Here is a 21,874-nt window from a genome sequence, read left to right on the forward strand (position 1 = left end):
CTGTGTCCGTTAGGTTAGGGCCACACTATGTTTTGTGCAGTTATTTTTAATCCATTTTTGCAAAAACGGATGCAATCCATTTTGATCTGTTTTTCAGCAGCAGAATAAATGGTCGGCTCCCGACTCCTGCGTCCAGGCCGGCTCATACCGTATTGACAGAATGAATGGGACGTTGAAGCGTCATCTGCTGCACAGCACTAATCAGTCGGATGGTTGTTGGCAAGAATCCACCGGCAAGAGATATGGCCGAGTCAGAAGCACCTTTTTAGGGAATGGATTTCAGGCCATGGGGATGGTAAGTGTATGCAGCCAGTGCCGACCCCTTACACGCTTACTCCACCACTAAAGAATGTTTTCATTTGCCTTTTTTTCCCTCCATGAAGAAAACTATTTACTTCCCAACTTTTTAGAAATCAGGATAAGTTTGAGAGGTTCGGCTTCCTCCACATCTGCATCAGTCCTTCTCCGCAGAGTCCAGCCCCATGTCCTGACAATGTAGCACACCATGGACCTTATTAATGTCTACAACCGAGCAAGAAAAGAGGATGGTGGTGTGAACGCAGACAAAAGCAACGTCCTATTATAAAGAGGAGTCATTCATCAATGGGCAATAGCCGGCAAACCAGATTAAACTCAGAGTTGTGGCCATCACTGTCCTTGAGCACTGTGACTACCTCTATATCCTGGACAACATAGCTGACACTAGGGCTAGATTTCAGGACATCTTGCAATCACTACTTTATATGCCCCCCCCCCCATCCTTTTGTGCTAACTTCCAAAAGGAAAAGTAAAGAGACGAGAACAGTGTGTTCTCATCTACTTCCAGTACTTATCAGCTGCTGTATGTCCTGCGGGAAGTGGTGTATTTTCTCCAGTCTGACACAGTGCTCTCTGCTGCCACCTCTGTCCATGTCAGGAAATGTCCAGAGCAGCAGCAGCAAATCCCCATAGAAAACCCCTCCTGCTTTGTACAATTCCTGACATGGACAGAGGTGGCAGCAGAGAGCACTGTGTCAGACCATGTTCACACACAGTATTTTTAGCAGTCATTTGGTAAGTCACACTTATTCACCACCATACTGTGAAATGAATAGAAAACAGAGTCAATACATTGACAAGGTTAGAAATAATGATTTGAATTTGAAATAACATTGTTTTTACATTTTTTTTATCAGTCATTTGGTAAGTTTTTTTTTGTTTGTTTTTTTTAAACCAAAACCAGGTGTGGGTTGAAACTATAGAAAGTACTCTGTAAACACGATATAACACTATAATTCAGCTGCTCCCAGTATGTTGAGAAGCACAGTCTAACATACTCAGGCTGTAGGTCTCTGGTCACACAAAATTTTTTTTTTAAATATATATATATATATATATATATATATATATATATATATATATATATACATACATACATACACTACATATATACACACACACACACACACTACCGTTCAAAAGTTTGGGCTCACCTAAACAATTTTGTTTTTTTCATGAAAAGTCACACTTCTTCACCACCAGACGTTGTGAAATGAATAGAAAATAGAGACAAGACATTGACAAGGTTAGAAATAATGATTTGTATGTGAAATAACATTGTTCTTCCATCACACTTTGCTTCCGTCCCAGAATCCTCCTTTTGCAGCAATTCCAGTATTGCACACCTTTGGCATTCTAGCTATTAATCTGTTGGGGTAAGCTGGAGAAATTGCCCCCCACGCTTCTAGAAGCAGCTCCCACAAGTTGGATTGGTTGGATGGGCACTTCTGGCGTACCATACGGTCCAGCTGCTCCCACAACAGCTCAATGGGGTGGTGATCTGGTGACTGCGCTGGCCACTCCATTACCTATGATAGAATACCAGCTGCTGCAGTTCTTGCACAATTTGGAGGTGTTTAGGGTCATTGTCCTGTTGTAGGATGAAATTGGCTCCAACCAAGCGCTGCCCACTGGGTATGGCATGGCGGTGCAGAGTGATCGCCTTCCTTATTCACAATCCCTTTTACCCTGTACAAATCTCCCACCTTACCAGCACCAACCCCAGACCATCCCATTACCTCCACCATGCTTAACAGATGAGAAAAAAAAAAAGACAGGGGGCGCTAATTTTTTTTATACACAATCTGTTCCATATCATATATACAGTTGCTATAACCTTGCTAATGTTTCTTACTTACAAAAACTCCCCTTTGAAATGCACCAGAACTTCTACTAGTGACTTTTTCACTTACTACTACACTACTCCAGCTTTCAGGAATACCGTATCTTTACACCAACGTAGCGTGCTCTGACGTGATGACGTCTCACACCAGAAGGAGCCCTGGAGCCCTGTCTATCAGTCCAGGGTGGGGGTTATTGTCCTCCAGCATGGTAAGCAATGAATTCTACAATCATGTTCATTTGAACAGACTATGCACTTTAGTGACTATATATACTTTATGATTAATCTGTACGATCATTTCTGTGCATGCACTAACCTCTTCATTTATGTGGAGATATATGGTTGTTTATTTATTTACTTTATTGATTTACTGGTAAGAGCTGGTTATGAATTCATGGACTTATGATTTATGAATTTTGGAATCTCATGGCCTTATGGGCTGATGAACTTTACATATGTTATTTGCCCTTTGTTTACATAGTGACAACCTGCCATGTGCTCATATTTGTTTACCTTTGTCTCAGGACTTCCTGAGGTCACTGACCCGGAAGCCCAGTATGAGGTCATTAAGATGTGCCTATATATTGCTCATGTAGTGTCTGCTCTGTATGCTTGATAAAGGCCCATATTAGACAATATAGGGTATAAAGAGTATACGTTTACTATGCCATCTACCTTTGGATGATCCCTGGCTGCACCGCTGTGTGCAAATTTGAATACTCCTGCGCTTATTATACCTGGTGTGGATTCGACTCTTGGTCCTGTAATCGGCTGATTACACATCTGCATATGCTTAACAGATGGCGTCAGGCATTCTTCCAGCATCTTCTCATTTCTTCTGCGTCTCACAAACATTCTTCTTTGTCATCCAAACACTTAAACTTGGATTCATCCGTCCACAACACTTTTTTCCAGTCTTCCTCTGTCCAATGTCTGTGTTCTTTTGCCCATCTTAATCTTTTTCTTTTATTGGCCAGTCTCAGATATGGCTTTTTCTTTGCCACTCTGCCCTGAAGCCCAAAATCCTGCAGCCGCCTCTTCCCTGTAGATGGTGACACTGGTGTTTTGCGGGTACTATGTAATGAAGATGCCAGTTGGGGACCTGTGAGGCGTCTGTTTCTCCAACTAGAGACTTTAATGTGCTTATCTTCTTGCTTAGTTGTGCAATGCGGCCTCCCACTTCTTTTTCTACTCTGGTTAGAGCCTGTTTGTGCTGTCCTCTGAAGGGAGTAGTACAAACCGTTGTAAGAAATCTTCAAATTCTTAGCAATTTCTCGCATGGAATAGCCTTCATTTCTAAGAACAAGAATAGACTGTCGAGTTTCAGATGAAAGTTCTCTTTTTCTGGCCATTTTGAGCATTTAATTGACCCCACAAATGTGATGCTCCAGAAACACAATCTGCTCAAAGGAAGGTCAGTTTTGTAGCTTCTGTAACCAGCTAGACTGTTTTCAGATGTGTGAACATGATTGCACAAGGGTTTTCTAATCATCAATTAGCCTTCTGAGCCAATGAGCAAACACATTGTACCATTAGAAGACTGGAGTGATAGTTGCTGGAAATGGGCCTCTATACACCTATGTAGATATTGCACCAAAAACCAGACATTTGCAGCTAGAATAGTCATTTACCACATTAGCAATGTATAGAGTGGATTTCATTAAAGTTAGGACTAGTTTAAAGTTTTCATTGAAAAGTACAGTGCTTTTCCTTCAAAAATAAGGCCATTTCAATGTGACCCCAAACTTTTGAACGGTAGTGTAATGTAATATATCTTAAAGGAGAAGTTGATTTGTATAACGTTTGGGGGGCAATACAATACTTAAATAAAAATTTTCGCCGGACTTCTCCTTTAAATATGGATCGCAACACAACCCCACAACCAGTAACCCATGCAGCCCCACTCTTCGATACAGGTTGTGTCAGGATGATGGTGCTGCATTCTATAGGACACCATGGATGCAAATAATCTAATAAAATGTGTAAGTACAAGTAATAGCCGATGATTTCAGTCACCTGGTTTGGGGGACGTGAATATAATACTGAACAAACCCAATAACCCTGAAGCATGAGAGCAATGACACAATGCACTTTCTAGAAAGCCGAAGCAGAGCGCAGGCTCATTAGGACAGAGCGTCATCTCATGCATTACTAATAGGCTGCCAGTACACAAGCTTATACATCTTTAATGGGGAACAAGAGAATTGGTTCCGACCGGACACGTCTACACAGAGGGAAGAGAGGATGAGAGCAGCGGAGGTCAGCGAGCACAAGTGAGAAGGTGTACACCTCACTGACAGACATGGAGACGCTGCCTGCACACAAACACAGAGAGGAAGAGGAGCTGCAAGGAACCCAGGCCTAACCAGAACAAGGAGTCACCCTGTACGCATAGTCTACAAGCGCCAGCCTCCGCATAGTCTACAAGCGCCAGCCTCCGCATAGTCTACAAGCGTCACCATGTGCACAGTCTATAAATGGTTATCAGCAATGAAACTTATTAGGTTACATATCTTAGCTCTCTTCTCTCCCCTGATGTCCTGCTGCGGCATCTTCGTGCCCCCCACCTAATCGCATCCACTTCCAAGACACAAACCAGTGTGACAGCCCACTCAGCCAATCACTGAATGACACAGGACAGGGCTGTGATCAGTGATTGGCTGAGCAGGCACTTCTAATGAGGAGACCAGGAGGGGGATGGGATTGCAGCAGGTGAGAACAGGTTTTTTTTTCCCCAGTCTTTAATAGAGATGAAAGAATTTACAATAGAGCGAAGCTGTTCATTACCAGCTGCTGCCTTATAACTGACTGCTGCTTCTCCCTGGATGCTGGGAAAAGCTGGATCCAGCTTCTCCCAGCACCTGGGAAGGAGCAGCAGTCAGTTATAAAGCAGCAGTCAGTTATAAGGCAGCAGGTGATGAATGGAATGCAACGAAGGTAAAGCGCTTCACGTCCTTATTACTGTATTTTAGTTAATTTCTAATCTTTATCATTTCACCCTAAAGTCTTTCAAATGGGCACAGTCATTACCAATAACGACAAATCAGCAGGGGAGGCGATATCCTGACACTTTGCAATATACTTAATTATATATCTTTGCCTGTTTTATAGAAAATATGATGTAATAAAATCGGCCACCAGGTGTATTATTTATGGGAAAACTGCCGTTGAGTGTCCAACACTAAGGCCATTTGTTCTTTAGTAAAAGCAAAAACAAATTAAAAAGAAAAACAAAAAAATTATACACACACACACACACACACTATGCAGGAGGTTTTCCCTCTGCTGCTCTTCCCAGACTGTCCGAGTGATATGGAATGCCAATTGGCCAGCAGCCATACACGCCCCTGTGCAATGCTGCAGCTAAGTAAACTAACTTAACTAACTTAAGAGAATGTCACCTAAATTTTCTTTTACAGAGCCAGATACTAAAAAACCTGTTCTTTTATTCTAAAATGTTCCTTTTTTCTGACTAGGTGTTTTTTTAATTTACCATTTGTACATTGTTATGGGGCGGCCATCTTAACAGAGTTTTTATAACAGCATTTAGTGACATGCTTTACAGCAAGACTCATGGACATAGACTCTCTCCTTGAGATAAATGTGAGACATTACTGAGCGCGCTCTGTGACCTGAGAAAAGGTCATTCCACAGGGAGCTGCTATTGTCTCCTCTATCTACTGGTGTCACATGTTGCTGTAATGCTGTACAGATCAGTATACAGCAGCCTCCTCTTATCACCACAGAGACAACAGGAAGTCTCAGCTTAGTTTAAACCCCAGTGGTGAGAATGAGAACTGCAAGATCTCAGGATTATTATATAATATAGATAGAAACATGAAAAATTGAAGAAACATGAAAAATTGAAAAAAAAAAAAACATGAAAAATTGAAAAGAAAAAAAAAAGTCAAAAATTCGTAAAAACAAAAATATGTAAAAACAAAAATTTTCACCACACACTGTAAAAGTTTTTTTTTCGTTTACTTGGGAAAGGAAGGGGGGCAAATTAAAACTTTTAATATAAGGGTATAATTTTTATTAAAAACACTTCTATGTGCAATGCCATGATTGCTCAGAGATCAGTGCAGTATATATTTACTGCATTGATAAATCTTATCTTTATGGCAGCCTACAGCCATCCCAAAGCCCCGGCACCCAGAGTGGCCTGGCAGATCTCACACTTCCTCTAAAGCCCCTATTACACGGGCCGACTTGAGCAAACTAACGTTCTCAGCGCTCGTTTGCTCCTCCTTCCCCGCTCACTGCCGCCACTATTCCACACAAGAGCAGCGAGCGGATGAGTCCGGGGAGGGCCGCCGAAAGCTGCGGGGGGGCTGCCCGGGTGATCGCTAGATCGTCTGGGCAGCCCATAGCATACAGCAGCGTCTGCTGCCGCCGCTCCTATTCCATGGAGCGACAGCATCAGATCATTGCTGCATCAGTTGTTTGTTTTTCAACATGTTGAAAAACAAACGACTGCAACGATCAGCCGACATGAACGATGTCGGTTGATCGTTGCCTTCTATTCCACGGGACGATTATCGGCCGATAATCGTTCCGTGGAATAGGGCCTTACGTAAACCAGACCAACTTTGGTGCTTGCCATAGGTTGAAAGAGTATCCGGCTAAAGATTCCTTTTCTATCAAGTTCTATTCTAGAGCACCATGTTAGTGGCACCTGAATAGACGAGCTTGGTTACGACACCAGCGATCTATACATCAAAGATACAAGTTTCACCTTCTCTCTTCATTCTGCACATCCTGTTTCATTATGAGTAGACACTCTCACTGGGTGAGCAATGTTTTTCCACCTCATGAGAAAAAAAAAAAAAAAAAAAAAGGAGGTTAATGAAAAAAAAAATTGTTGCACTCAGCTTTCCACCATTCAAGTCTAGAAACAGAAAAAATAAAAACTTTACACATTATGGCCGCAGCTCAGCTAGAGCGGCTGCATGTCAGCGGGGGTTTGCACATGGACTTCAGCTACAAGCAATACGAGAGGTCACACGGTATTGCAGTTGCTTTACCCTATGGCCTGTAACAAATAAAAGGCTTGGAGGTAAAACAGTCGTGTGCTTCCAGCTGAACTATGGTGTGAACCAAGCCTTAAAGGGTTAATAGACACACACAAAAAAAATTTCTTTCAATTCAACTGGTCCCAGCAAGTGCCAGAGATTTGTAATTTACTTCTATTAAAAATATCCCAAGTCTTCCCATACTTATCAGCTGCTGTATGCCCTGCAGTTTTCTTTAGTAATGTAATTAAAATGTATGCACTATGAAGGGAGGGGAAGGATTTACAGCTGTATGATTGGTCGTTTTTTGCAGGGTGAGGCTATATAGGAGATAGGAAGTAAAAAGAGCAATTCCGCAGAAGTTACAGACTTATGGTCCTTTTACACGAAACGATTTATTGTTAGTTTTTGCACGATAACGATTGAATTCTAATGATAATCGTACATGTAAACGCAGCGAATGATTAAACGATGAGCCAGAAATTGTTCATTTTGATCTTTCAACATGTTCTCAAATTATCGTTGGTCGTTCGCTAAAAATTTGCAGATCGTTCCGTGTAAACAGTCTTTCAACGATTTCACCTATGTGTGAGATAGGCTTAAGCGATTGCAAAACGATTGCATAACGATTTTTCCGTACGATGTATCGTTCTGTCTAAACGCTGATCGTTATAGAAAAAAAAAAAAAAAAATTGTTCATTCAAAATAGTTAATCGTGCAAATTATCGCTCCGTGTAAAAGTACCATAAGGGTACTATTACACGGGCTGATCAGGGCCTGATAATAACAGTAAACAAGCGCCAATCTGCTAGATCGGCGCTCGTTTCCTAGGCCTATTAATCGTTTAACAAGGACTGCATGGACAGTTACCAATGTCCTTGCAGCCCTTGCTAAACTGGGTCCAGGGCTCCTCTTGCGGTCCGCTTCTCTCCGGGTCACGCGTGCAGCAGCTTCAGAGCGGCCTGTCTTAGCTGACAGGCCTTTCAGCCAATCACTGGCCGCGGCGATTCTAGCCTGTGATTGGCTATGCGGCCTGTTAGCTAAGACAGCGCGCGGGACCCAGGTAGAAGCAGACTGCAAGAGGAGCCCTGGACCATGGATAGGTAATGTATTTATTTTGCAAATAGTCTGCCGCCAGTGGCCAACAATTATAGGTCAGAACCTATATCAACAATCATCAGCTGATCGTTGTGTTTATTACACGAAATGACAGGGTACTATTATACAGAATGATAATCGGCCCTTCGTTACTTCTGGACTGTGATCTGGCCTTTTCCGGGGACACAGGTGGCACAATTCAATAAGTATACACAGGAATGTTCATACACAGATATACTGCTGAAATAGCACAGCACAGCCGATCATCAGGTATGCATGACAGTCTTGTGTATGCCCATTTTAGAGCATGTGGCACGCATGTGTTGTCTGCCATCTTGATTCCTATTTCCCCTCTGATTTGATTTCCTAATGCAGCCTTTCTGGGTAGGATCTGATAGGCGATAACGTAATCGTGTAGCTCACAGTCACTTGTATAGGTTTAACGTCCTCTCGGACACATACGTATGTATGCAGCAGAGCTGGGATGAAACAGATGACACTGCAGGAATACTGGAGGCAGGTTATCACTGTATAAACAAACCAAGAAGGAAAAATAAATAAATCAGAGCGTTTCTCTTTAAAAAGTCAGATGTGAACATGGTTTTCGAGGTTTGTTGTCATTTTAATTTGCCATACAAAGTCTATTGCTAGAGAAAGCCACAGGTTGTCTAATTATTCTAATATGATTAAAAGTGGGCCAGCACCTCCACGATACAGGGCTTTCTAGCTCTTTAAGGCTTACACAGAATTTTTATGACAGTCTTCATATTTCAAAGCTAAAGCTTAACCATCCTGGCATGATCAAAGTCCCTCTCTCCAGATAAGCTTCTTTCTACCGCGCTGGAAATAAAGCATGCAAAATACAATTGCAAAAATCTATGAGAAAACTAATCAGCCAAGCGTTCACTTGTTCCATTAGTGACGAGTTGGCGCGGTGCCAGGCTCAGGATGGCGGGGAGGGAGAAGAAGAAGATGAAAAAAAAAACTTCAATTCCCAATTATTTTCTGCGCTCATGATCTTGATATTCTCAAATGGTCGGCTTTCTAAGAAAAAAGTTGCGTAGTCTGCTGGCTGGAAATCCTGAACTGGCCACGTGTGCCGTCATAGGAGAGACGAGACCGGCCCGAATCTCCTCATTGGTGCAGCATATGCGAACGTCAGTGCTCAGGATTTCACATCTGTAAGGCCCCCATGGACTGGAATTGCAGAGCCGGGCCATGGGAACCAATAAATAAAATGGATTGCACTACACCCCTGCCGTCACTGACCGCTACTACGCCCTCTATTGGATGGCTGCACAGTTTGCTTTAGATTTTGGCTTTGGGCCTTGCCTCTGAATGGTCGCCATGTCTGTCCTGCAGCTCTCATAGTTAATGTTTAGAACTTACCGCTTCCAGGTAGTTAGTGTCAATACACACTCCTTTCATCCTATATAGGGAACCTTTTCTCGCCTCATATGGGTGTATCCAACTAAAAGTAACTTGAAATACGCTATGGAAAACACCTCAGCCTCCTCCAAACACTATTCTATGCATTTTTTTTCCATTTTTTAATGCAACTTCAAGTGCTTTTTTTCTCTCTCTCGTGCATTTGTCCAACTGAAAAACCGAAGTGTCTTATTAGACGGGCAGATGGTGGCCAGACCAATAATGTAAATGAGCACTGATCTGTCAGATCGTCGCTCGTTTGTTGAGCCATGTAATAGGCTCAGTAATTATTTAGCAAGGGCTGCATATATATTTTACCTCTCCACACTTCTCCTGCACCTGTAGGTTCAGAACGACCGCTCAGCCAATCACTCTACAATGTTAATGCTGCGGCTTCTTCATCTTCAGGGTTAATGGGGGGTCCCAGAAGTCGCTCCCTGTGATCATGTGATTACATTCACATACAAATGTTAGGTTTACTTTTAAAAACAGATTAAGGTTATGTTCACACACACACACAGTATTTTACAACCAAAACCTGGAGTGGATTGAAAGCACTGAAAAACTATGTTCACACGTTAAAACAACGGCCATTATCCTGTGCATTGGGGAAAAAGTTGTTTTTTTCCCCCGGACAAAAGCACGTAGTATACATGTAGGCGGCCTTTTCCAAAAAAGCCTGAACTTGTTTGGTTTAAAACACTGCTGACTGTACTTGTAGCACTGGAAAAGTTTGATGTTAAAAAAAAAACAAAAAAAAAAAACAAGAAGTAGTATGTACAACATGTTTCAGAAGTGGTCGTGATTATATGGCATTGGTAAAAAATAAATATAATATAAAATAGTATATATTGTATTCTATCCCAGGTTCAATATTCGATCAGAGTATACATTGTAACACAATTTTGGAGAGAAAAAAAACTTTGATCAAAGTATTTTGTGAGCGATACCTTTATCGGGCAACAAAAAACTGTTTGAATTTTGAGCTTTCCGGATTTAAAAGATCCTTTATCAGACAAGATCATTTGTAAATCTGCCTGATGAAGGGATCTTTTGAATCTCGAAAGTTCACAATTAGAACCAATTTTCTGGTTATCACTCCTAAAATACTTTGCTCGAAAGGATTTACCATCGCATGGATTTTTCTGGTTATCACGATACCGTACTATGATGAGAGGAAGGGCAAATGCAAAAAGGTAACATTGCAAATTAATACAAAGTAAAGGAGGAGAGGACAACATGGAAGGAAGAGACAGCAAGAGGGAGAAAGGCAGCTATCCAAGAGAAGGCCAATAGCTGCTAACAAGCCGAAGGTTTGAGAGATGTTCTCAGGGAGGGACGGCAGCACAGGAAGCCCAGGGAAGACTCTCCAAGGATTGTGCAAAGCATGAAGATAAAGAGCGGGCTGTGTGGAGGAATGCTCTGTATGTCTGGTATTCCGGCCAGCACCCTCCCCTCTTCCTCTTTTCTCCCTACATGGTGCGTAGCAGAGCCCAGCCGCTTCCTACCGCCTCATACTGCTCCGCGCTGCTACTGCTGCTGTCTCTATTTACTGGAAATTTACTGAAACTCTCTAGGAAATGATTACTGAAATGCAGACGCCTAAACACCGCCGCGTCATCTTTCCCAGGAACGACTCATACTGTACACAGTGATAACAAAACAGGTGCAAAATGACAGACGTGTTAAATACTGCAATCATTAACCGGGGGTGTGATGGCACGAGGCCGATCGATCACACAGGGCACGCTCACATATATACTGTACGGTGCAGGTTCACGGTTATTGCAGTTTGGCTGCAGTAATAATTGACTAGAAGGAGCGGACGTTACAGCGATGAGGATTACAGAAGCAAGGCCCCAATCCAGCAGACCCTCAGCCAGTTATAGAACACCCAGGCCAGCCGCTGATAACCAGATCCTAAAGCGTCTCAAATCTAAAAAGGAGGGGAAACTAAGGAACAAGAGCTTTGGCTATAATATATATATATATGCACACAAAGTGGTGCCTTGGATTACGAGTATAATCCGTTGCCATAAGAATTTTCCCATAAGAAATAACAGATCTGCAGACAATTGGTTCCACACCCCAAATATAATGATTATTATTCTTAACAACATGTAGAAGGGATGAAAAAAACATTCAGAAACAGCAGAATCTGTGATATATAAGTTACTGTACAGTATAGCAGCATGTGGTGTATAATGTATAGTAACTGTATAACCCTGATAACACAGCAGCTGGATATGTGATATATAAGTTACTGTACAGTATAGCAGCATGTGGTGTATAATGTATAGTAACTGTATAACCCTGATAACACAGCAGCAGCTGGATATGTGATATATAAGTTACTGTACAGTATAGCAGCATGTGGTATATAATGTATAGTAACTGTATAACCCTGATAACACAGCAGCTGGATATGTGATATATAAGTTACTGTACAGTATAGCAGCATGTGGTGTATAATGTATAGTAACTGTATAACCCTGATAACACAGCAGCTGGATATGTGATATATAAGTTACTGTACAGTATAGCAATCAGCATGTGGTGTATAATGTATAGTAACTGTATAACCCTGATAACACAGCAGCAGCTTGTAGATACAGGATGGAACTGCAGATCCCCATAATGCAGTAGCGTAGTACAACAGGCTAGAATAGAGAAGCAGGGCTGCTGTCAGAGGTCTGTGTGGTCACATGACAGCAATGGGGAGGGGTGTGTTCAGCATGGACCAATCAGGAAGTGAGAATCTCAGCTGTGCAAGAGGACAGTGACAAACTTTACATACAGCAATTGAATGGCTGAGTGTAAGTGCAGGCACATTATAGCAGCAACGTGTATAGCTGAGTGTGAGTGCAGGCACATTATAGCAGCAGTGTGTATAGCTGAGTGTAAGTGCGGGCACATTATAGCAGGAATGGAGAGGATGGGAAACAATGGCTGATAAAGACTGCAGGGAGCATAAAGGAATGAGCAGGGCAGATCTGGGCGCATACATGCAGCACTCTGTCCGGGGAGAGAGGGGTCACATATAGGAAGATATTACCTCTACAGTCCTGTCCCCTGATGTAAGCCCCAGCCTTAAGTGGATCTGCTATAATGATTTGGAAGGTGAGAGAGACTTCCTGGGTCAGAGTACAGGGCTGTAGACCCCGCCCCTCCCCCACTCGCCCTCCCACCCAGTACAGGGAGCTCTTGGAGTAACACCAAAGCAATGCTCTTACTCCAAGTCACAATTTTGAAAAACTGATCTCTTCTTGCAAAATGCTCTTAATCCAAATTACTCAAACGCTTATTTTTTTTTTTTAACATAAAAAAAAATGTGGCTGGCAATGTTTTGTGTATTTATACTTGCACAGTGCTCTTCCGGCAGCTCCATAGGAATGAATAGAGCCACGGGTCATGTGCGGTTCCCGTGGCTCTATTCATAATAAAGAAGCCGGGGGCAAAGCGATAGAGATCCCCAGGGACACACAGGGGGAAGAAGAAAAACACACACGAATACCCCTTTGTAACAGCCACAGATACTATGTACGTATGTGCGCTGAGAATTCAGTGGTACACGTGTGAGAGGTGCATACAGAGAAGTAAAATTATGGTCCTATAGCCAAACACAGAGGTAGTTTCTAGTGAACTATAGGTTTCCAAAGAAACCTAAAAAAATTGTTAAAAAAGGAACTGACTGCTATCACAATACCGTTGGCTAAATCTTCTAAAATTGTGTTAAAAAAAAAAAAATTATATATATATATATAGTTTTATAACATTTCACAGTTTCGACTTGCGCAGCTCGCAAGTAAAAAATAAATTGTACGCAGTACAGAATACAGTGTAAGGCCATGTTCACACAGAATTTCCGTTTTTTTTTTTTGTTTGTTTCTTAACCAAAACCAGGGGTGGATATCAGCTTCTCATTGATCATTTGATCGTTGCTGCGTTTACATGAAGAGATTGTTGTTCGAACGATATAATTGCCATGATAATGGTTCTGTGTAATAAACTTTGCAGACCCTTGTATCTCCAGGGATACACAGTAGGGATGGGCCAAACCTGCCGAGGTTCGGGTTCGTATGAACCCGAACGCTCAGCAGCAGATTCCCGCTGTCTGTCCGCTACGTGGAGCGGGCGGATACAGCAGGAGGAACGCCTGGAAAACTGGGATACAGCCTATGGCTTTGGCTGTGTCCCAGTTTTCCAGGCGGTCCTCTCGCTGGATCCGCCCACTCCACGTAGTTCTCACTGCTATTATGTTAGTGTTAGATGCTAGTTTTTAAATTTAGGATACGGTTTAAATGTTCATGCTAATTAACAGACACAGCCCCATGGCTGTGTCAGTACACCAGCGCAAACTTTCAAACAATATCAGAGCCCCCAGCATCATAATTAATCGTGATGCAGGAAGCTCCGAGATCCAGTCCACAGAACATCATCCATGCTACCGACAGATTGCAGAGATCACGTGAATGCCAACTAAGGGTGGGTTCACACTACGGTATTCGCTCAAGTAAATTCCGGTGGATTCTGTCACTAGTACACGTGCCTTTCCGTCAGCTCCATAGACACCATTCTATGGGTGAGCCGATTCTGCTATAAGGGTGGGTTCACATTGAGGAATTCTCGCGGATAAACTCTGTGGAAATCCACCGGCTGTACGCGCTCACGGACGCGCGCTCTTCCGCCGGCTCCATAGACACCATTCTATGGGCAGGCTGATTCCGCATTCCGCCGAAAGAACTGACATGTCAGTTCAGCCCAGTGGCGGATTATAATGTGGGCGGTTCGGGCAGCCGCCCGGGGCCCGAGGCTCCGGGGGGGCCATGCCGCTCCGCCCACACCGCTGCGGTGACTCTTGTGACCGCAAGCATTGTTTTGCTTGCGGTCACAAGAGTCCGGCTCAGTCTGTCCCTGGCCCATGTGCGGCTGCCGGTGGAGTCCCGTCCTACCCCCCGGCAGCGCGCGCATCAGAGAGCTCCCCGTGCGCTTGTGGCTGTGACTTCCGGCGCACAGGGAGCTCTGTGATGCGCGGGCTGCCGGGGATAGGACGGGACTCCACCAGCAGCCACACATCAGCCGAGGGACAGACGGAGAGGCTCGACGGGGGAACGGACGGCAGGTGAGGTTTTTTTTTTTATGTTATCTGCTGTGCACAGGGCGGGGGGGGGGACCTCCCCTATCAGACCAGCGCCCTGCTCTCCTGACATCCTCTGTGCTGCTGTGACCCTGTGACCTCCCCTATAAGATCAGCATCCTCCTCTCCTGACATACTCTGTGCTGCTGTGACCTCCTCTATAGATCAGCACCCTCCTCCTTACGTCCTCTGTGCTGCTGTGACCTCCCCTATAAGATCAGCGCCCTCCTCTCCTGACATGCTCTGTGCTGCTGGGACCCTGCGACCTTCCTTACTGGGGGTAGCAGCAAGGGACCAAACATTATGTTTATTGGGTCCAGCAGGGAGGGGAGGCAGGCAGTGTTTATTGGGGACAGCGTGGGGGGGGGGGGGGGGGGGGGGGGGGGGAGTAGCGGATTATAATGTGGGCAGATTGACCGGGGGGGGCTTTTGGGGGGGCCCAGGTTGGGTGGACAGCCCGGGGATCAGCATGTGGTGTATAATGTATAGTAAGTGCATAAACCCCATAATACAGAAGTGTAGTACAATAGGTTAAAATACAGAAGCAGGGCTGCTGTCAGAGGTCACATGACAGCAATGGGGAAGGGTGTGATCAGCATGTACCAATCAGGAAGTGAGAATCACAGCTGTGCAGGAGGGCAGCAACAGAAACTTCATATACAGCAGTGTGAATGGCTGAGTGAGTGGAGACACATTATAGCAGCAGTGTATATAGCTGAGTATAAGTGCAGCCACTTTAAAGCAGCAATAGAGAGAATGGGAAACACAAGGGCTGATAGAGACTGCAGGGAGCATGGAGGAATGAGCAGGACAGATGTGGGAACAGTTATGCAGCACTCTGTCCGGGCAGAGAGAGGGTCACATATATGATGAGATTTCAGAGTACAGAGGTCAGAGTACAGTACCCTTAAAAGGATGGTGTCACAAAGCAAAGAAGGTAAAAGCTAAAAGATGTGTACCAAATACAAGTATGTGTACCACATGTAGCTTACAGGCCTGTTGCTTTGATTGCCTTTTTTTTTTAAACATAAGGCAAATCATTAGACACACACACACACACACACACACACACACACACACACACACACACACACACACACACACACAGAAGATTATATAATGAATGTAGACGAGGCGGAGCGCCAGCACTAAATAAGTAAAATCCTGCATGTATAATGTGCCGCCGGTCTGACCTAAAATAACCAAGTCTGATGTAGAAAATGCTTTACAGGCTTCATAAAACGTGATGCAGGGTTCTTTTTTAATGCTGGTGATTTGTAAACCCTACATAACGTATAGGAAGATGTGTGATACTATCAGCACAGGACAGTGGTTGGGGAAAATAGGGAAAAGGAGAAGGGTGACTTTTTTTCACATAGTAACCTACAAGAGGAAGAGGTACTGCCAATAACCAGCCTCATGCCATCCAGATCACCACATTCTATACGATCGATATACAGTGGTACCTTGGTTTAAGAGTAACTTGGATTGAGAGCGTTTTGGTTGAAAAGCTCACAGGTTTTTTAAAATTGTGACTTGGTGTAAGAGCATTGCTTTGGTGTAAGAGCCCCCTGTACTGGGTGGGAGTGGGTGAGGGGCATGGTCTGCATAGCGGGGTCTACAGCCCTGTACTCTGACCCAGGAAGTCTCCCTCACCTTCCAAATCACAGTAGATCTACTTCAGGCTGGGGCTTACATCAGGGGACAGGACTGTGGAGGTAATATCTTCATAACTGTAACCCCTCTCTCCCCGGACAGAGTGCTGCATGTATGTGCCCACATCTGCCCTGCTCATTCCTTCATACTCCCTGCAGTCTCTGTCCGCCTTTGTGTTTCCCATCCTCACTATTATAGGGATCATCAGTTCCATCCTGACTCTACAACCTGCTGCTGTATTACCAGGGTTATACAGTTACTGTACATTATACACCACATGCTGCTATACTGTACAGTAACTTATATATCACATATCCAGCTGCTGCTGTGTTATCAGGGTTATACAGTTACTATACATTATATACCACAGCTGCTGCTGTGTTATCAGGGTTATACAGTTACTATACATTATATACCACATGCTGCTATACTGTACAGTAACTTATATATCACATATCCAGCTGCTGCTGTGTTATCAGGGTTATACAGTTACTATACATTATACACCACATGCTGCTATACTGTACAGTAACTTATATATCACATATCCAGCTGCTGCTGTGTTATCAGGGTTATACAGTTACTATACACCACATGCTGCTATACTGTACAGTAACTTATATATCACATATCCAGCTGCTGTGTTATCAGGGTTATACAGTTACTATACATTATACCCCACATGCTGCTATACTGTACAGTAACTTATATATCACATATCCAGCTGCTGTGTTATCAGGGTTATACAGTTACTATACATTATATACCACATGCTGATTGCTATACTGTACAGTAACTTATATATCACATATTCTGCTGTTCCTAAATCTGTTTCATTTGTTTTACATGTTATTCAGAATAAAAAAAATCATTTTGGGGTGTGAAACCAATTGTCTGCATTTAAGAGATTTCTTATGGGAAGTTTTGATTTGGTTTAACAGTGTATTTGGTTTACAAGCGCCGTCCCGGAACAAATTATGCTCCTAATCCAAGGCACCACTGTGTGTATATATATATATTATATATATGGGTGTGGCAATAAAACAGAAGACAAAAAAGGGAAACATTAAACAATAAAAAAAAGTTAAAAACTCCAGCCAGAAGAGTTGGAGCATTCAAGGTGGAGCAAGTAACAAGGAGCCTGAAAAGCAAGCAGGAGTGAGTGCAGGTAACGGACTAGCCGGGCAGTGGAGCTGCCACAGACAGGGCTGCACAGCAGAGCTATACTGTGCATCCATTGTGCTGATTGGTTCCCTTTAACACGACCCACTGCATTATAATTCATTACGATGCAGTGAGCTCTCGGCAGGAGCACTGCGCTACTGAACTGACACGACTACGTCCCCCTCTACCCCCTGGGCCTCTGGCAGCGCATACCCAAACCCAACCCCCCCACCTCATGTGTCTCAGAACCTTTCCTGTTCTTCTCGCTCCGGAGCAGAGCTGTGCAGCACCAGAAGAAACCACAGGGACAGGGAGCTGATCACTGCAGCCGCTACCCCAGGGATCAGCCGCAGTGCTGCCGGTTCAGGTCAATATGTGCCGGCTCTGAGGGTGAAGTGGGATGTGGGTCAGGAGGCGCTGGTGTTGTCCGGGCTGGGGTAAAAGCAGTGGTATACCATACAGGTGTCTATCGAGGCATCCATGTTGCAATCCATCTCCGCACTATGACCTGTCCAATTTTTTCACGGCACGGATGGTATGAATGCACATATAGGAGTTACTAGGCCCTAAAACGGTCCACAGATCAGCGACCACAGGACACGCGGATAAGGCCTTATACTGGTTACATATACAGTGTCGTTTTACTAGCGAGAAGACGTGATTAAAGGAAACCAAGCCATTCAGTAAAATGGTAAGAGATCCTTTTTCTGGAGACACGTTCCTTCCATTGATGAAGTGCCAGACATAGGTTTTCTAGCTGAGCGCGAGCGGCTTCCATACCTTGCATTGATTATCAGCGGCAGAACTGACAGGGCTGTCTTACAAATCAATGCGCCAACAAGATTTCATTAGTCCTGCTCCGCAGCCGGATCGATGGGAACACAGCTTGTTGTTTTGTAAACAGATGCTTAAAAAGGTGAGATGAGGACAAATCCGCTATTTAGGTCACTGGGTAATTTTATTCTGCTCCATCTTTCAGAAAGCGCCTCTCTACAGAATAAGCATTAAACATTTAGAGACGCTCCGGAGTGGGAAGAGGACGGCTTGTCGGCACACTCCAATCCACCAGCATCCCAAGGATCAGCTAATGGCAGAACAAAGGGTCAATTGTAGAACATTCCCCGGAAGGGGGGGCAATAGATCGCAGCCACCCTGACCTGGCTGTTTAATGACAATGATAGAAATTGGCGTGTGTGTTTTCTTAACCCCTTAGTGACACCGCTTATTTCAGGCCTTAAAGGGATTGTATCGCCTACATTTTTGTTTTACCGTTTGGATCCAGATACTCAAAAACATTTTTTTTCCCTTATCTTTTTCTATTATTTTTTTGGTACATTATTATGGGGGCAGCTATTGTGCCTGAACGGTTTTAACAGTTGTATGTTTTACAGCAAGTGTTTAGTTGTAGTTTGTGTATGATGTCTTGTTTAGTTGGTGTAGAATTGAATATAGAAGGGTATATAGGTGTATTATATATAGTGGTTTATATAGTTTATTAATATGTTGTTAGCTAAAATTCTATATAGGTATATGGATTGTTTGTGTGGGCATGAACTGGTGTATACGTTATGATGTTTCATGTTGTTTTGTTCTGGTAAGATATGGTAGGTTTGTGTATTTAGAGTATTTAGAGTTTAGAGTTTTAATAATACAGCAAGTCTAATTCCGGTAGATAGATACTGTGACCACCCTTAGAGTGACTCTCTGCATAGGCTGGGTATGTAATCTCTTGTGCAATGGTCGTTCTACAGCGCAGAGGGGTGAGGAGCTATCGTTTTGCCTACTGGCGCCCCCTCTGGCTGTAATGTGGTAAAGATACAGAAGCCTTCTCCTTAATACATACAGAACAGGAAGTCTCTGCTTATTTCTAAGCCTAGTGGCCAGAATGAAAACTGCAGAATAAGAAGATATTTTTAAGAATGTAACTCAAAACATAGTCATTTTTGAATAAAATGTTTGATTCTGTGGACAAGATATTTTAGTTTAAAAGAAAAAGAAAAATTTGACAAAATTCCAAGAACCCTAACTCTTATCTGTCATTCAATGCAGCCATCTAAGGGCTATGTTCACACTATTATATATTTAAAATATAATAAAATAAAAAAATAATAAAATAATAAGCTGAATTTATCACAAAATAGCAAAAAGTTTGATTAAAGGTGCATGCACACATACAGGATCTGCAGCAGATTTGATGGAGCCGATTTGAAGTTGCAGATTCAAAGCAAATCTGCAGGATGCACAACACCATGAGAGGGGGGCTGCTAACTGCGGGAAACTGTTCTGCTGTGAACATGAAACTACAAGAAGTGCAAGAAGCCAATAGCAGAAGAATGTATATAGATAAATGTAGTCACAGGGAGAGACTAAGGTCACAGTCCACAAACAATAATACCCAGGTAGTCTCAGAGCCTATACCTGTAAGGGCCGTATTACAAGTGACGATTATCGTTAAAAAAAAAAAAAATTAGATTGTTCGGATTTGAACGATCTTTTCGTGTAATAGCAGCAAACGATTAAACGACCAACGACAAATCATTGGTCGTTTGATAGAATTCAAACCTATTTTTATAGTTCAGTGTAATAAGTCATAGCTGAAACATACGCAATAGAGACGACAAAACGACCACAAGAACGATCATAAGTAACAATGTTTCCATGTAATTGGGCGAAGAATTTTGGGTTGTTTTCCATAGCGGTCACCTGAGCTTGTTTATCGTTAGTCATTAAAAAAAATGGTGTTATAGCACCCTAGGTCAGTGACGGCTTGGTGTCCGCATACAGCCCCCACCCCAACGTACGTTTCAGCAACGCCTTTATCGAGGGTTATTTTATATATTTGGCCCCAATACTTATATTCCCAACACAGTGTGTTCACACTTTGTAAAACAGTTCCTGACATGGACAGATGTGGCAGCAGAGAGCAATTTTCACCAGAGTACCGCTTAAAAAGAGTATTTCAGAAGACCCTTTCAACCAATAGCGGTTAGGACACGGATATAACAGATTCACTGATATTCTCTGGTTACGCTATTGAGAATAATCATAGCGGGCTAGCCAATCACAACACACGCCATACACCGGCCAAAGTTAGAAGAGACGGCCACTCGTGACTACATGCCCTCCTCGATGCTCCGGGTCTATTCAGACAAGACTGTTCTGTAACTAGAGCGAAGCCGACAATATTTGTAGGTCAAAGTGTTCTACTGAAATTCCAGCTCTCATTTGCTGCATCTGCATTATTTACAGTCACAAAGAGAAGGTGAAAAACAAAAGCTGCCCCCCCCCCCCGGCCGCTAATCAGGGGAGAGCCGGATTAACAATGTACGCCATAGTGCAGGCATTCAGTATATTCTAACTATGCTGAATTATTTAGCCCTAAGCCACTCGTGCTTCAGCTGTAATACTGAGCTCCGTGCTGCGGGAGAGGCGGCTAGCTTCACAGTAACACAACACCGGCCGGCATGCACAAAGGTTATAGACGATAATACAAGAGCCAAGCTCACGTACAACGGTCTTGGCCTAAGGAGAGCAGTCATCTGTGTGCAACAACGGCATGCACAAAAGGTATAGACAATAATACAAGAGCCAAGCATCAACTGGGTGCAACACTGCCGTGTGTGCATGCGTCATGTGGAACACTTTTACATAGGGATATGTTCACACTGAGGAATTTCCTGCTCGAAATCTTCTTCAGCTCAGGCAGAATGTGGAAAGTCACAGCCCCAATGACTTCTATGGGATTTCTCGCGCGGAATTCGCCCCAAAGAACTGACACGTTAATCCTTTGGGCGGAAAGTGGATCTGCGGCAGAACATTTAGCGCGTAAATTCTGGCATCTGAACAGCAGAGCAGAAATCCCACTGAACACAATAGGACGTTGCGCAGTATATATCTTACAGGCAGAATTTCAAGCGAAATATGCGTAAAATTAAGCGTGGATTTCACTTGAAATTCCTCAGTGTGAACATCCCCTTAAAGTGGCCCTGCCAGCAGTGTAAGTAAGAACACAGCCAGAGAGGGAAAGTCATTAGGATTCGGGCTATACCTTTCTTAATCTCTATAGTCCTTTCCATGCCTTTTTGTTAATATATAAATGAGGCTCAAAAGTCCGGGGGGCGTACCCAGCACAGCCAGGCCCGCCCACCCCATTTGACTGACAGCCATTAAAAAGGATTTGGGCTGCAATTACCTGGGCGCTTGCTCTCTTTATAA

General features: G+C 43.4%; 1 protein-coding gene across 2 annotated transcripts in view; it reads right to left on the reverse strand.

The window, feature by feature from the left end:
• Positions 1-21,874, reverse strand: part of LPP (LIM domain containing preferred translocation partner in lipoma) — a 167,116-nt gene that overhangs the window by 120,777 nt on the left and 24,465 nt on the right. The window contains exon 1 of one of the 2 annotated variants that reach the window (XM_069974423.1): positions 6,900-6,953. The exons of the other annotated variant lie outside the window; for it this stretch is intronic. The gene's annotated coding sequence lies outside the window, so the exon portion shown is untranslated. Of the gene's footprint in view, positions 1-6,899; positions 6,954-21,874 lie in introns of those variants that run through there. 2 annotated transcript variants of the gene reach the window in all.

Source organism: Dendropsophus ebraccatus, chromosome 6, assembly GCF_027789765.1.
Source record: "Dendropsophus ebraccatus isolate aDenEbr1 chromosome 6, aDenEbr1.pat, whole genome shotgun sequence".
NCBI classification, from domain to species: domain Eukaryota; kingdom Metazoa; phylum Chordata; class Amphibia; order Anura; family Hylidae; genus Dendropsophus; species Dendropsophus ebraccatus.